This window comes from Coturnix japonica, chromosome 1 (genome assembly GCF_001577835.2).
Source record: "Coturnix japonica isolate 7356 chromosome 1, Coturnix japonica 2.1, whole genome shotgun sequence".
Taxonomy (NCBI): domain Eukaryota; kingdom Metazoa; phylum Chordata; class Aves; order Galliformes; family Phasianidae; genus Coturnix; species Coturnix japonica.
The window spans coordinates 82,854,732-82,871,658 of NC_029516.1; the positions used below are offsets into that span (position 1 = coordinate 82,854,732).

Sequence of the window (16,927 nt, forward strand, 5' to 3'; positions counted from 1 at the left end):
GAGCTGTGTGCTGGCTAGCTGAGATGGGGGATTCAGCCATCTTCTGGTGGCTCGTGCTTGTCAGACGTTGGAGGGCTGGTTCAGAGCTTCAAGCATCTGGCTGATGGTATTTGGCTTTGTTTACTGTAGTGCTATAGCCTTAGGGCCACAGAAAGTGCAGCTTTATTGAAATCATTGGAGTTGTGCTTGCTTATGGAAGCAGGCAACTGGGGACATGTTTTTTTGAAGCATGTTGCCAGGAACATAAACCCTTTTCTTCGGGAGATGCTTTGTAAGGATGGCTCATACGAGTGCCTGGGAAACATTGTTCTAATGGAAACAAGATGCAGAAATGATTGGGTCTCAGAACAACTGTTATTTCTCCCCCACATCTGTGACTTACCAAGTCCGCCTTCTGAAGGTTCTGGACAATATATGCACCACTGAAAACTGGGGTGCTGTGGGGAATACCGTGGCCTCTGTGTGTGGGGAGACAGTGAACCAGGTAAGGAAGTGAGCTGACTTGCATGGGACCATGGGAGGCAGCAGTTGTGTTCACTGGACCAAGTGGCAGCAGTCTTTGTTGTTATCTCGTTCTTAAGCTGAAGGTGCCTGTGCTTCAAGGTTCTAATGCTTATAAGAGATTCAAGCTACACCCTTTGATGCCAGAGTCTTACATGAAAGCAGTTACCAAAAATGCAAGTGGTTCTTAAAAACAATATGGCCAGAGTATTACCTGCGGTCCTTGTTTGCTGGCTGGACTTCTGGCATTCATTTTGTTGTGTTCTGAGAGAAAGGGCAGGCACAAGGTACAGGCTGCCTGCAGGAACAGCCCGTGTTGCAGGCAGCTGAAGCACAGCTGCTGTATCCCATGAAGGTAACATTACCTAGGCAGGTCCCTTCTACAGCATCATCTCACTTGTTAAATAGATGCTCTGAGATATAAAGATGTAGACAGAAAAGAAGCGTGCCGTCCTAGGTGTCTCTCAGGATCTGCGAAGCAGGTATTTTGAGCAGATGCATCCATACAAGGGAATAAACAGACATAATTTAAAAGAAGCTGGCAGATTTTGTGCTCAGATGGACTAGGAGCTTCCACACAGTCTGTTCTTGCGGTTCAGCTGTGAGAGGCCGACACCTTCAGCAGAGAGGGACTTAGCGAAACGTTTGGACAGAAGTATGTCCAGTCATGACATCTGTTGCTAAAGTAGTCCAAGCGCACAAGTGAAAAAGCAGGACTAGAGTGAAGCATTTATGTAGCTATGCCAAAACTCTCGAGTGCCCTCTAATAGAGAAGATGCCTGTTTTTGTCGGTATGGTCCTCTGTCATCTGGGATCTTGCAGCCTCTGATGGTTATTGTAGGAGAAAGTCAGCGGCATGCGCTGATAGTAAAGCGGTGTCTGAGGAGCAAGGGGGAAATCTGATTGTTTTCTGTGGAGAGTTTTCACTGTTTTATGTAATCTTTGTGCAGCACCTATAAATCAGTGACTAGCGCTTCTCGAATGTATTGCCTTCATCAAAAGCTGTTTGAAACAACAGGTAGCGCCTATTCATTCAGTCTGAGCTCCCCTGACATTTTTAAATGACAGATAATGAAAACTGTCTTCATTATAACTCAAGCAATTTCATCAGGCTGTCACCAGCAAACAATGGCAGACTAGAGACTGAACAGCCCTCTGCACCACTCTCCTCGGTACCTGTGCAAATTTGCACGTCTTTGGGGCTCTAGGATGCGATGCAAAATGCGGCGGACTGCTGTCTGCTTCCATCCAGCTGGGGAGGGGATTCCTGAGCATCGAGTCAGAGCAGCCAGTGCCTTTTCTGCTGCTTCTGAGGAGTGTAAGGAGAGGTGATTGCTCAGGTGGGAACGTTTCTAGTATGCCAGGCACTCGCGGTCAGTAGGAACGTGTTCAAATCTGTCTGGAAAGCAGCGGTCAGATGGCATAAAAATGGAGCGCAAATGTGAGAATGATCGTGGGTGAGAGACGTGGCTTATCTCACAGAGTGCTGAATTCTGCTCTGCCTTCAGTTTATGAATGGATTTAAAACACGGTGCCAAGCAGAGCATATTGCAGTTGTCTAATCCTAGGTGACAGAGGCAGGCATGATAGTAGGCAGAGCCGCATCCAAGAGGACTCATCAGATCAGCCCAGGCAGCCTGGCATTACCGCTACCTGATCTGCGGGAATCGGTCCCAGCCCCTGAGTCTGATCTGCCAAAGGGAAACCTCGTTGCAGGAGCAGCTGTTCCTGTGTGCTGCGAGCTTATCTTGCCCCGCTTGTCTCTCCCCAGCCAGCGTTGCTTCAGGCGTGCTTGGGCTGTACGTCAGTCACTCAGGTCCTTCTCACCTCGCTCCCCCTCATTCACAAGCTTAACCCAGCCGCCCCCCGCCGTTAGCTTAAGAGGGAGTAGAAGGAGTATTTCGAAGCAAAGCATGGTTTGTATGAGATGGCCGTGGTATGGAAGAGGCTAACGCCAGGGAGTGAATTATAGGGGCACAGGGGAAGAAAGAGGCTGTGGTAGAGAGAGGGTTGTTATTGGAGCACACGGGGAGCCAAATGACTGAGATAGAGGGTGTGGATAAATAGTTAGAAATAGCCACAACGGTGTGATTTGGAAGGAAAATCAGTCACTGCGTCAGCCCCCGGTGGTGCTCAGTTTAGGGAGCCGAGTGGTAAATTACAGGCGGGTTAGGGCTGCAAGAACATCGGTGACCCTGTGAAGTGCTGGGGAGAGAAAAGTTGCAATAGCAGGGAGTAAGATTCAGATCTCATCTATCTGAGTATGAGTATCTCAAGGTGAAATAACAGAAGGAGAGGAGGCGGGAATATTGATTTCTGCCTCACAAAACAGACAACAACGCCTACTTTTTCATAGCGAGGATTTAACCATTCACTTTAATGGGCCGGTCTGCGGTACCGTGGGGGCTCGGTTTCTTCTGTGCAATCTAGAAGGGAAATCATGCTGAAGTTATTTTTATTTTATTGTAGCCTCGTGGGAGAGATGTGAGCCACGTTTTACCCTCAAACATCTGTGTGCTGACTGCAGGGGCGGCTGTGGGCTGTGGTGCTGCTGCCCCGCTGTACAGCGGGCGGGCACCCCGAGCAGCTGGATGCTGGAGGAGCAGCACGGCGAGACACAAGGAGCCTGTTATGCCAAAAGGGCTGTTGTACGTGTTGACCACAGATGACTTCTGCCCGTCTGAAAGCGCACTTAGCCTTGTTCTGTTTACCCTGTGAAAAGAATGCTCCTAATGAAAGGTGCTTTCTTCAGCTCTTCGGGGCATTCTCAGAAATATTCCTTCGGGGTTAGTGTTTTGTTTGGTTGGTTTGATGCCATGAAATTGCATGTGTGTGTGTGTGCCCTGCATGGTGGGGCAGGCATTACGGAGCTATGTGGCTGTGCTAGGGTGCTTGCTACCTTGGAACAGGCTCATCAGGTGGCTGAATGGAAGCGGGAGGTGAGCTTGGCAATTTTCTGGGCTGCAGCCATGCCTGTTCTCATTGCAGTCAAAGACAATCATACACATACAAAGGGAGTGTAAAGTGATGGCTGAGAATCTTAAAATGCTCAAGGGCCAGGCAATTCTGCAGCCAAATTCTCCTGGCTGGGCCACAGCGCTTGCTGTATGTTGGCGGTTCTCTGTAAAACATAGAAGCAGTGTAATGGGAACAGTGTTCCTGGGCAAACATTGGTTTTGGAATCTCCCGTGTGCCAAATTTTGCCACCTCTGTTTTGTATCAATTCGTATTTTTCATGCATTGCACGAGCATATGTTTCCCCAGATTCTGTTTACCTGATTTCCCTTCTGATTCAGTATCTCTTCTCTCCTTCTAATTCCCCCCCCCCCTTTTTTTCTTCTTTTTCTTTTTTTTTCTTTAATCACAGGAGATAAAACTGAGCATTTATCTGTACTGCTGCATAGCGTTTGCCTTGTACCTGCTTGTTGACTTTGGAGACGACTCTTTAAATAAGGCAAGAGCTTCCCGCACCTGCAGTGTTATAATGTGTGGGATTTGTTCATCACATTGCAGTTTTGTTGTGGGATAATTCGAACATTGGATGTGTAAATAGAAGTTTACTTATATTAAGTGTAAGAAGTGTTTGTCCTGGGGAGCCGAGTTTAGTCAGCCCTTGAAGAAGTGCAGATCAACCAGAAGGCTGCCTGGAGATGCGTTTTTTGTCATGCATTTTAACCACAGATCTGGCTCGGTGCTCCAGCCCAAACCTGATTAGGGCTCAGGTTGTTTGGAGATTGATGAGTGAATAGGAAAACACCAGATTAAATGCTTCTCTCTGCAGATAGGAAAAGTGAGAGTGAGGTATTACTTGCCCAAGCTGAGTTTGCTATCGTCCGTATGCTGTTGCCACAGGGTGATGTTGTGTAGGTGAGCTACAGGTGGCTTTATGCCAGGATTGGGGACAGAGGTAGGGATGTGCATGCATGTTTTACAAGGTGTATGTGTCTGCACACAGATACATGGGTATTGTTAGAGATTTGTTTGCTTTTCCCTTCTCTCTGAGTTTGTACGGTTCCACACACATCAAGGTGCAGAGGGACCATTCACCTGAAACCGGTAAGGAGTGTTCTTTGGTGTTTGCAGGTTTGAGGGATGGCAACACAGTTCTCAGAGTAGTGTCTAATGCTAAAAGGAACTGAACTACAAACAAAGCCACAACCATCTGCCCCCCTCCCCCTAATCCCCATTTCCTCATCTTTCTGGAATGATTTATAACAGATAAAATGTTTTTTTGGAAGAGGCATTCTATCCAAGTTAACAGCGGGTGTTAAATTACCCTTTGCTGTGGTCCTTTGCTGTCTCTTCTACACCATCCAGATTTAGACTTCATCTCACAGCACAGTCCTTGAAGATATCAGCCCTGTACCTGGCGCTCTGAGAACCATTGTCACCTGGGTTCCTCACAGAATGGGGTGAGGAATGGGCTCATTAGAACGCAAAGCCACATAAAGCTCAAAGCTGGTAAGAAGATTTCATAGAGTGCAATCTGCCTGTGGTCCAGAGCAAAAAGAGGGCAAAAAGCCCCAGACCCAAAGCAAACAAAGCAAAACATCCTTCCAGTGATGTGTGCTTTTCATTTCCAGTCATGTCGGTGTTGTACACTGACTTTGCACAGGTGTAGGTGAATGAAGAAGTCAGGGAGCAATATAGAGAGCAAGGCTCTTAAGGAGTTAGTGGAGCTTTCCTGCTGGAGGGTTATGATCACTCTGAAAGTGGGAAATCTTGCTTCAGCAGACAGGAAGTATGTGATGCAATTTCAGCACAGAGTTGCTGGAGATAAAATAGCCCGTAAACTGAAAAGATTCGAGGGAACACTTTGCATGGCCAACATGTGCCACGTCAAAGCTAATGATGAGGAATCCTTTGTCTACAGAAGCAGTGGTATTCTGACCACGGTGCATGGGGTCACTGCATCCCGTACCTGTAGGGAGGAGCATGTATCCCTAATCCTGGGAGTAATAACTGTCTGCAAGTTCTTCTGAGTGGTGGCAGATTTTCTTGAGGGAACGGTTTTTAAGCATCAGTAGCTGAAAAGACGCAATCTTCTGTTTCACTTGAGGTGATGTTTCTTTCACGTGGAACAGTTGTGTGGTTAGAGCTGGTTTAGCTTCAGAAAGTGGATCGTCAGCAGGGTGTAACTTCAGACGAGAGTCATGCCTTCAGCCTCCACATGCTAAGTCTCCCTGACACCATCTTTACTGCCCTCAATCCCATTTTCAAACATTCCTCTTCTTCAGATGTTTCCATCTCCTCCAGTTGTGCCAGTTCAGCCACTTGCGGGAATGAAATCTGCGTCGGAGCTGGTCTGGCATTAAGGGGTTTTCTTGTTAGTAAGGCTTTTAAAGTAAAGTTGGATTGGCTCACCTGTGACTGTGTGGCTACATAAACTGTTTGACTGGCACCAATGAGTGGCAGTGACTGTGAGAGAGAGAGGGTGGCAGGATCCTCTGTGTCTGCTGCAGATGGAGTAGTGAAACGAAGCCACAGCCCTACACACTCTTAATATTATTTGCATGAGTAGTTCCATTGTACTTCAGTGGGACTCTACTTACACATGTAAAACTCAGTATTTGCAGGGCCAGGCCCCTAAAGAGCATAAAAGCTGGAATTGGGGTGTGCCGGCATCTATAGCAAGTGTAATGCAAATGCATTTTGCTGGCTGGCCTATCTTGTCTAATCTGTTCTGCAGAACTGGAGCTCCTGTAGCAACTTTCCTTAGGCTTGGTTCGCACTGATGGAAGAGGAACCTGCTTCTGAGTTGAAAAGCTGGTCTTCTGACACTGCTGCTGCCAGGGAGAGTGTACCCAGGGTGGTGAGCTGCTCTGTTTCCAAGGTGTTCTTGGATTTGCTGGAGCGCTCTGCAGAGCCAGGACAGCTGCTTTCTCCGGTGCTGCTGTTACAAGAGCGGTGAAAGGAAAGCAAGCCTTGTGATAAAGTGATGCTCTCCAGATTGGCCGGGGCAGCTCCATGGTCTGGGGTTTGACTTATGTGTCTTACAGCCTGTTGTCACAGTGAACGTCATTTGGGAGCCCCTTGTTGTCAGTTCCCATGGTAAAACCCTTCAAGGACAGCACCAGGGAACTCTCAGCTGAGAATCCCTGCCTTGGGAATTCACCGCTTGTGGCGGTTTGCTGTGGTAAATTCCCAAAGGCAGCGGGTCCGGCATCAAGTTAACTCTTGAGGGTGAAGCTGAACACCTTGATAGTTGCTATCCGGAGCCCCAAAGAGAGGAAGGAAGAGACATAAAGCCGTTGGAGGGGAGAGGCTTGGTGTGGTTATTTGAGACCGCTGCCTGCAGAGTTGCACAGTCATTTATAACTGTTTGAAATGCGGGGGGATGGGGTTAGGGGGATGGGAGGGGAGCCAGAGGAACCACAGCATATGTGAGCTCGGAGCATTTTATGCTCCCTTTCCCCCTGTAACTCCTCCAGGGAGAAGACAGCAAAGTGCTCGGCCAGAGGAGGGACGAGAACAAGAACAGCAGCTCGCTTTCACCTCGTGCTTATCGTTGCTGTTGTATCTGTCGAGGCTAAAGCGCAGCATAGGATTTCCAAAGATGCCTTGAGAAAAGTGAGGCTGGGTGCCCGGCTTCTTTAGTCTCAGGAAAATCCCAGCTTCTACCGCCCAGGGTAAGCAAGCTTCCTCTTCAACAAACCACAACGGGTGCATGCTAACAGCGAGGGCAGGATTGGCTCTTAGGCCCACAGCACCATCTGACCTGTACTGTGTTTTGACCCGGGCATTCTGTGAAGCCTCGAGGTTTGCTGAGCCACCTCTGGAGTGGGAAGTGCAAGGGAGAGGAGAAGAATGTGGGTGTTCCAAAAAGAAGGCCCGTATCGATGTAAAAGTAGGTAAGGCTCGTGCATCAGCGACAGAGTGGGCTGAGCCAGTGGCAGCAGAGGTGCTAGTTGTAAGCAGAGCTGAGCTGTTAGGTTCCACCAGCATTTCCACAGTGTTACTGACATCAGTGGGAAGGTTCCCTTAGGGCTGGCCATGGCGAATGGGTTGGGGAGGCTGGCTGGGGGCTGGGAGTGCCACCTTGGGGTCAGGGATCCTAAAAACAGACTTGTGTGGAACACGTCAAAGGGCTGAAAGTCTGCCCAGTGGGTCTGAAGGCTGCTGCTAAGAAGTATCCACCTTGAGGAAGGATATGTAATAGCTGACCGGGTTGAACTTAGCTACTGTTGCAGTGTTCGGGAGGTTGTAAAGAGGTGTTGCTTGTAGTTGGGTAAAGGGGCCTGGCAGGGACTGGAGGGTAGGAAAAGACACCTGGGGAATGAGGACAGAGATGGTTTCACCTGCAATAACGGCACCCTGTGGTGGCAGGGCCGCCTTCTGGGATGGTGCCATAGGTGGGAATGGGACCTGGCATTGCAGGTCATCTGAGGATAAAGGGAGAGCCCACCGCATTTCTGTTCGTTTCTGGTGTATTGGCAAAACAGGTTATTCAAGCATTGCGGATATGCAAAACCCAGCAGCCTGCTTTCCCCGGCGAGACCGCGGTGGTTCTGTGCACCTCTGTCAGCTGCGGGGTGGGAGGATCTCGCTTGTAGCCCACAGCATCGCCCATCTTAAGGACGCGTTGTGGGGGTGAGGGTCGGTGGATGCTGAAAGCGCTCTTTGCACTGAATAATAGGCTGAGAAGGACGGGAGGCCACTGCAGACCTTCAGAACCCCTCACTGTGAGCCGGGCTCCAACCACACCGGCGTTCAATCCCCAAACATGGGACATCGGGACAGGACCCCGGGGCACACCTACATGCCCATAGGTTGTGTCTGTTTGCCATTGCCACCCGGCCTGATGCCGCCTTCACCAGAAGGAGCCCTGGGCTGTCTTAGAAGCGCGTGGAAAGGAATTTTCACGCCCGGCTTCGGTGGCCCGAGGGAGTAGGGTCGTGCCCGATGGGGGGCCGTTAAGGGGCGGGCAGCCCGCGGTGGGCGCGCCGTCTCTTTAAAAGGGGCGTAGAGGCGGGGTCACCGGGGGGCGGGGGAGGGGCTATGCTAAGGGAGGGGGCGAGGCCAGCGGGAGGTCGGGGAGGTGCTGCTTGCAGGCGCGGGGGGCGCCGCTCCTGTCCCTTTAAGAGCCGGGCTGCTACCACCGTGCGGGAGAAGGCGGGAGGGGAACGAGTGCGGGGGGACAGGGGAGGGGGGTGGAAGGGGCGCAGTCCCCGCCCCCTCGCTGGGGAGGGGCGGACCGGGAGGCCGGGCGAGACCACTGCCCGGAACGGGGAGTGAGAGGCGGTCCCGTCGCCGGAGTGAGTCGGGGACGGTACCATTCCCGGGGCGGGGCGCGCGCGACGGGCGGTACCATCGCTCTCCGCGGGTTGCGGGACGCGGCGGGAGGGGGGAGCGGGCCGGGGGGGGGTGCGGGGTGGGAAGCGGTACGTGGGGAAAAGAGGGGAGCGGGAGGGGGGGGAAGCGGGAGAGAGGGGCTGCGATGGGCGGTACCACGCGTGCGGCGAGGAGGGGGGGGAGGCGCCGGCGGACAATGGAGCCTGTGTGTGTTTGCGGGAGGGGGAAGGACCCGCCGCCGCCGGGGGGAGACGCCGCGCCGCCCCCTCCCGCCCGGGGCTGAGCCCGGCCGTGGCCCCCGCCCCTCCCCCAGCGGCCGGCGGTGAGTGAGGGGAGGCGGCGCTCGGGCACTGCCCCCCCCGCCACTAACCCCCCTTTTCCCCCCTCCCTCCTTCAGCCGCCCCCCGGCGACGGCCGCCGCCCGCCCAAAGTTTGAGAGTTGGGGGCCGGGGGCAGAGCGCCGCCCGCGGGCTGGGGGTGTGCGGCGGCGGGGCGGCGGCGAGGGGATGCGCGGCGGGTGGGGGGGGATCGGTGTGTGGGGCTGCGGAGAGGTGATGCTGAGCTCCACGGAGGTTTCGGGCTGCCCCGGGGGCTGCGGGGAGGAGGCTGTGATGTAGAGGAGCCCGAGGGGCTGCTGCGTGCGGAGGGGTGCGCTGGAAGCAATGTGCTATGAGCTGCGAGGTGTGTGCCGGGGCTGCTGCGTGGGGAGAGGCGCTGGGTGCGGCACGGGGGGATTGGAGGCTGAGTCCCAGGAGGGGATGGGGTCTGTGGTGGGGGTGGTGTCCGGGGACAGAGAGCTGGCAGCGGTGCGGTGAGATCCGGGTCTGACCTCTGGGGCACAAAGGTGTGCGGGGCCGGGATGCCGGGGCGGGAGGCGAGGGGTGCAGTGAGGACGTGATCGTTTGGGATAGGCTGTGAGGAAGGGGTGGGGGCTTTGTTGCGGGGGGGGGGGGGGGACTGAGATATCGGTGTCTGCTTGAAGGGATGTGGAGAGCTGTACGCAGCACGAGGTAGGCTGGAGTTGGTACGGGAGGAGGGAATGTAGCTACGGGAGGGTGCGAGGAACTGGGGCTGGAGTGGCTGGAAGGAGGAGGCCAAGTTGTAAGGGAAACACTGGGAGACAGGGAATGGGTTATGAAGGGCCTAAAGCATGGGGAAGGTGTAGGTGTGTCTGCCAGGGAATTTGGGGGGTCTGGAGCTGGGGAGCAGCACGTGCAGTTCAGGGGTGAAAGAGCACAGGGAAACTGGGTTTGCAGTGTGGTCTTGTATGTGAAGTAGTTGCACAAGGGGAGTCTGGGATACCAGAAGTGTGGCAAGAGGTCTTATATGTAAGGATCTTGGGCAGGAGAAGTATCTGAAGGCAGATGAAATGGTGTTTCTACTTTCTACTAGGCACCTCACATGTGTATGTGACAGGGAGCCTGTGCTCTGACCTACAGCAAAGGGGTGAGCAGGGGCTGTCAGCAGAGTGAGGGAGGCTTTTGGAGAGATGCTGCAAGTTCATGAGATCCTTCATGGCTGGATGTTGGGAAGAATCAGAGAATGGCTTGGATTGGAAGGGACCTTAAAGCGTACCCAGTTCCAATCTCCTGCCATTGACAGAGTTGCCTCCCACCAGCCCAGGCTGCCCAGAGCCCCATCCAGCCTGGCACTGAGTGCCTCCAGGGATGGGGCATCCGCAGCTTCTCTGGGCAGTCTGTTCGAGAATGATGCTGTAGAGTCCAGATGGTGAGGGAAATGATGGGACAGGTAGGTACGTGCAAGCAGCGAGGCTCCACTTTTGGAGTGAAAGAGTGTCCTGTTCTGTGTGGTCCAACCTTCTGTTCCTGAGCCCGTGATGTACTGCACGATGACTGAACGTTTGGGATGTGGGAGATGGATGGTGTTCTGAGAAAGCAGACAAAGCGTGACACAGGACACAGATGGGGAGAATCAGATGTGACAGTCAGCTGTGGGTTATTGTTTGGGCATAAAACATGAAGGTGGTATGGTTGCGTGACTATTGGCTTAATAGTGAACAGAATGAGCAATTGATCAGGAGATTGGCATGAAGCAAAGAGAAGTATGAGCTAATAAGTGTAAGTAGGGAGTTGATGTGGAACAGTTCTAAACCCACCAGCATGAAAGGGAAGATACCTTTATCCATTAGATGCCAAAACTTGCTTGGAGTCAGAACAAGACCCTTTCCTTCTGCGAGAGGAGCAGCAGGTCTCGTAGCACTGGCCATGGAAGGCAGCAGCTTCCCCTTGGTTGGGGCAGTTGTTAACCTTAGCGACTTGGGGCTGAGGAGAGAGGAAGCAGTGCCAAGTCAGGTTTGTCTTGCCAAGCCTTGTGGGTGACGGGCTGCTCTGCTGTCAAAATAGAGTTGGAGGAAACAGTGCTTCCAGTTTTGAGGGGTTCTAGCAATAATTTTCTTTCCTTTGTAAGTTCTTTGTCCTGGATTTCTCCGTGAAAAGCCCACACATACACTATAGGAGTTGTGAAGCAGCCTTAAACGTATCAACCTTTAAAACCAGGAGAAGAAGCAGAGCTTATTTTCTTCTATTTTGTTGGAAGTTAACATTCAGTCAGTGATTGCTCAACACGTTACAAAAACAAGTGTTGGGAAGCTAAGCCATGTGCTATGTGAAATCGAACTTAAAAGCAACAACCCAACAAACACAGGGTATGGAATGAAACAATGGGCAATACCTGAAGAGTTTGAGTCCTGTCTTCTTTTTGTTCCCCTCTCTCCAGCTCTGTATTAGGGCTGTAAGGCCTGCTTGCATCAGTGTGGTGCTACAGGTATGGGGTTGGTGGAGCTGTGTAAGGGCTGGCAGCTGGCTCTTGTGCCTTCGTCCAGCACAAGTACATGTATCTGAATCCCATAGCAGCTTGATGAGCTTTCTCTTGGAAATGATGGGAGTTGCTGTGGTGAGATATTACAGCCCTTTGGGATGATTTGGTGCGATGGCTCTGGTTATTTTCTTGTTTTCTTTTAGCACCGATCTCCAAAAAAGATTATCTGCAATGAATGTGACCTTTTTTCTTACTCAAGAGCGTAAAAATGGCTCCAGGGCTCATATTTTCTCCCTTTGCTGGCTCCTCCTCAAACAACAAAAGAAAGACAGCATTCTTAGTTTAAGTTGGAGTTAGTGGTGGTGGCAGTTTTGGGATCTGGGTATTTTCCCACTGAGGTGGGGCTTTTGATGGTGGTTTTTCGTTGTTGGTGCGGGTTTTTTTTTTTGTGGCCAAGGGGTCTTGGGATCTTGGATCTCCCTGCGCTGTTGTGAACTCTTAACACCTTAATTGAAGGGGTGGAGATGCTGAAGCATTAACAAAGCCCTCCTTTATCCAAAATGTTAATCAATCATTGACGTTAAATAAGTGTGAACAAAACCAACTTAAAAAAAAAAACCCACAAAAAAAAAAACCCTAAACAAGTTTTTGTCCAAGTGCCCCCCTCCCATTCAGTTGCTCAGTCTTTGGTCAGGTTAGTGTTAGCAGTTCTTTAGGGGGGGTACTTGATGTGTGCGTACACCTACTTGGTTATGTTTCAGGCTTTCCTGTATATATCTTTTACTTTCCAAGGCAAATTATGTGCTTCATAGATGCAATAGAGTTGTTTTGAGAGAAGCTGCTCTCTGCTGTGGTGTGAGGGAAATAGCAGGAATATGGCAGTGCGGTTGTAACCATTTTCTTGTGGGGGAAGGGTGCGTTGCATGGTGTCTTTTGGGGCTTTTGTGAGGTTTGGGGAGGATGCTTTTCTTTTGGCTCTTGTGATCTGTTCACTTGTTTGTCGGTCAACACGGTCTTCTAGGCAGGACCTGAATTTTAATGGGAAAGAAAATAAATAGGTTTCTGTTCATACAACCAGAAACTTTGTAGATCTGTTCTGTATATTATGAATACAAAGAGCGTGGACTCTTTCTTCCCTGCGCTTCCCTCCCTCTCCGTCTTGCATTTGATCTTCGCAGTCCACATACTTGGATTGTTTTCAGTTAGTCCACAGCCAAAGGAACTGCATTTGTCACTGAATATCCACATACAGAAACTAAGGCACCTATAAGCCACAAGAGTAAAATATTCACGTGCAAGTTTTATTTATGAATGATTTGTATGTACCAGATGGGTAAGAATGAAGTAACCTTTGATCCATCCTTCCCAGCTATTGAAAGACTTGCTGCTCTCTGATATGTTGAATTTCTATCATTTAATTTCTACCAGATTCTCAGTTCCATTGCCTTGCAAACTGTGTGTGTGTGTGGCTTTAGAGTTGGTCTTTTAGTGGAATAAAACCCAAATTCCTTATCTTTATCTCAGGGAGCATCCGACGCTCAAGTGAGTATTCAAACTCATTCACATCCTAAATGTGAACTGTATTACCCAGCAGGATTTGATCTCTCCCGCTTTCTAGAAGTTTACCAGGATTTCTTCGGAGCGAGGCAGGCAGCCTTCATAAAATCCTGCTATCTAGTTTGCATGGCCTTGGACTTCACAGAAATCTCGGTGCCTCAGTAAGGTCTGTGGTCTGTTTACATAGATATCAAGTCCTTTAACCCAGCAAGATTTGCTGTGGGCTAGGATTTCCTGCTTACAAGCTCAGCTGGAGTCCCTCTAGTCTTCCTGCTGGCAAAATGAAGGTGTTAACTCGGGTTCTGAGTGCTTTTTGTGAATGGAAGGAGATTTCTTTTGCTGATTTCTTTTTTTTTTTTTTTTTAATGTATTTTTTCCCCTTTGGTCTGAGTACTGCTGTGCCTGTCGTGTTTAAAATGCCTTTCCCCATACCTTTACTTGTCTCATTACGTTTTCCTTCTGATGTTTTAATTCTTTTGGGGCTGGATATCCACTGTGGCAGGGCTGTGCAAGCACAGAATGGGAACCTTGCACAGAATTAGGGATTGTAGATGATCTTGACAAATTTGAGCAAAAAAACCCCAACCCATCTGTTGGGGGATTTTGGAAGTTTCCTTTAAGACTGGGACATCTTACAAACGCTGGCTAGCACTGTAACAACAAGATGTAAGGCTGTATTTAAAGGTGAGCTGAGTCCAAATTAACTGTCTCAATGCACTTTACAATGTGCATCATTCATATTTTTGCAGCAATGGGGTTGCACTTTCTGACTGTATCCTTACCTGTAGGCCTGTCTACCTGTTGTCCATCTGCCTGCGAGTAGTTCTTTCCCTGTTGGAGCTGGCTTTTGAGCAGCCTGCCTGCTGGACCCTGCACCAGTCCTTCCTTCATGCCAGTGCTGCCTGAGCAGCTGGATGCTGAAGTGGATCAAGGGACCAATCTGGGCTATAAGTAGCCTGGCAAATAGAAGGAAAAAAAAAAGGTTATATTTAGCCTGGATCAGTTTGCCAGAGTAGTTTGGTGCTTGGCCAGGCGTGCGGTGGGGTGGTACTGGCACATCAGACGGCGTGGTGCAGGGGTGGAAGTAAATCTTGGTAGCAGCAGTCTTTTCAGCTGGCATTGCTGCCAGAAGGAATGCTCACCTAACTATACCCCTAAGAGTCTGCTAAACTTGCTAAATGTTATTTACACCTATTTGTTACAGCTTCCCCTGCCTGAGAATGATTCCTTCAGCTTATCTTATCCTTTCTGCCAAAAGTATTTCGCATCCCTGAACCATGTGTGCTGCTTACGGAAAGAGAAGTTGTGGTTAGGCGTTAATGGGGGCAAAAATTGGAACGTGGCTGTTGAGCTATGGAGAAGTTTCTGCTGCTTCATGACCGTCTGATGATACAGAACATGCGGTGTAAATTGCTGGTAGAATATTTAGCATGGTTGCAATTAAGCAGTGAAACTCACGCTGTGAGAATCATCAGGAGCAAGAATTCAACAGGAGTTAAAAGGATCAGATGTCTGTAGGAATATGAAGAATATTCAATTATCATAATCAGTGACAGTAAAAAATTTTGGAAGAAGTATTAAGCCTGTGATCTAAACCTTGATTTTATTCTGCTCTAACAGATGTGCTTCTATATTGGGAAAAGAGGGGGAGGGCAGGGGTTGTTTTGCCCGCCTTTACTGTGGCGGTCTTGCACGCTTCTCTGGAAACTTGATTGGTACCAGAATTTGAGATGTGCCTTTAAACTGCGTAGGCTTCTGCTTTTATCTTTGTGACCCTCCTGAAATCTGGTCTGAGGTTCTGAACCACAGCTATGGTGGAAAGTGACCCGCTGCTCCCCAAGTTGGTATGTTTGCTTCACTCTTGCTTCTGTGAGTTGTTCCCCAGAGTTCTGGTTTTCATCTGCTTTGATGACGCTCACTGAATTTATTTTAAAGGCTGTTAGGAAATTGCAGTTCACTGTATTTTAAGAATGAGTCTTATCTCTTTTAGGTAGCTGAATGTGCTCCGAGATCCCTTGTTTTTCAGAGAGACTTAAAAGCAGAGGTGTGCTGTTCCTTGCTTGGCCTCTGACAAGGAGCTTGTGGAATAGGGAATGGAGATGAGAAGTGGCACTGTAAGGTGGCTGGTTTGTTTGTCTGCTTGTTTCTGAAACCTAGACTGAATCAATGAAATGCTTTTGAAGGAGGGAGAATGGCAAGTGTGCTTTACATGTGACACGATTTATCTCAACAAAGCAAGGCTGAGAGGTGCTGGAGCAGTGTCCTCTGAAGGTTCACTGAGAATCGGGTGCTGCAGTCTAGAAAACAATAGTGATTTTAAGTGCTCCTTAGAGATGCAATCTGTGGCCAAAAGTGCATGATATACGTGATCATTTAACTGCATGTGGGATGGAGGGAGTGTTTGCTTCCTTCTGCATTCAGGTCAGAGTAGTTGTGACTGAGGCACAGACAGCGCGTGAGCAGTTCCTCTGAGCTGGTTGTCCAGTTTGTCTGACTGCTGGGCCTTTCAAGAAACAAAATGCTTTATCATCTGCGTTTCTACTTGAGTCCGGCACATGAAAGAGTTTTTGCCATCTATGTGGCACGTATGGATTGCTGCAGAATCTGAAGGTAGTTCACTGCTAAAAACTGTGGCTAAGGTCAAGTGACGGACCCTTCTTCAGCTTACTCAGAGCTCTACCCTCTGCATTTTGTTACAGTGACTTCCTCGGGCATCTTGATACCGCTGTTACTTCACCTACAAAATGGCAGTGGTTTATCTACGTACCGATCTGGTTTTGTTTGAGGATTGATTAGAGGTGTATTTGCAGTGTAATATAAGCTATAGCCTGCCAAAGCAAGGCAGCTGTGGCTTCTGCAGTTGGAGCTGTTGCAGTGGAGCGAAGGGGCTCTTAGAACCCATGCGAGCGGAATTGAAATTTTCTACAGCATTTTATATGTATGAATGAGAAGGGAGTAAAGAACTTCAGGCTGAAATGGCTTGACAGCTTGTTAGCAAAAAATGCTCTCTTCTGCCTAAGAAACCCCCCCCAAAAAAGCCCTTAACCTTCTTGCGGTTGAGGATAGAAAGTTGAAACTGTCAGGCAAATAGCCACCATCCAAGGGAAATGCTTCTCAATGTTCTTGTGAAAGGTAGCTTTGATTTGACAGTTGCGAGGCTTTGAGAACAGCACTCTGTTTATACAGCACTGTCAATACTTTGAAGTTCTTCAGGCTTTGCTGTACACGCGTGGCTAACTAGGCAAGTATTAAGTGTATACATGTTGGTCGAATGACGGAGGATTCAGCAGCAGCTGGAATTGCGTGCGCTTTGCGCTGTTATAAGATCGCATCAAGGCAGTAGGTTGGGTAATAGGTCTGATTGTAGAGTTTCTTAATTCCTCTTGTCGAAATGCAGTTTTTACACGCAGTGTTTTGAGATCTTCTAGGTGACCTCCCGTCATTTAACAAATGTCGGTTTTTCATCCCGGCAGCTTTGATACAACCATGTAGCCTCCTGGAGCATGGTGTGCACGCCGTCTTTGCTTGTAGAGCTCTTTGAAGTGCCTTCCTCCTCAGAAGAATCATTGCTGTGCTGACGAGCTGACGTTTAACAGCTAGGAAACCAGCATGCAGAAGCACCGTGCTGGGTCACTAGAGATGGTGATGCGTGTAATGTGCCCAACCTGGGTCTAAAAGTAGAGAAAGGGAAGATTCAGCACAGCCTCAGTAACCCGTACGTGAGGGTTGTGGCTGTGGGTGTGTGTGCTTCACCCTGCCCATCTGCCAGCATGGGAGGGCCTGGTGCTAAAAGGCTGCA

General features: G+C 49.8%; 1 protein-coding gene across 8 annotated transcripts in view; it reads left to right on the forward strand.

Moving 5' to 3' along the window:
• BCL9 (BCL9 transcription coactivator) overlaps positions 1-16,927 on the forward strand; it is a 53,552-nt gene that overhangs the window by 15,868 nt on the left and 20,757 nt on the right. For 3 of the 8 annotated variants that reach the window (XM_015879660.1, XM_015879722.1, XM_015879712.1), the window contains exon 1: positions 8,652-8,756. The exons of 2 other annotated variants lie outside the window; for them this stretch is intronic. The gene's annotated coding sequence lies outside the window, so the exon portion shown is untranslated. 3 more of the 8 variants (XM_015879668.2, XM_032448337.1, XM_015879692.2) reach the window with 3 other exon arrangements.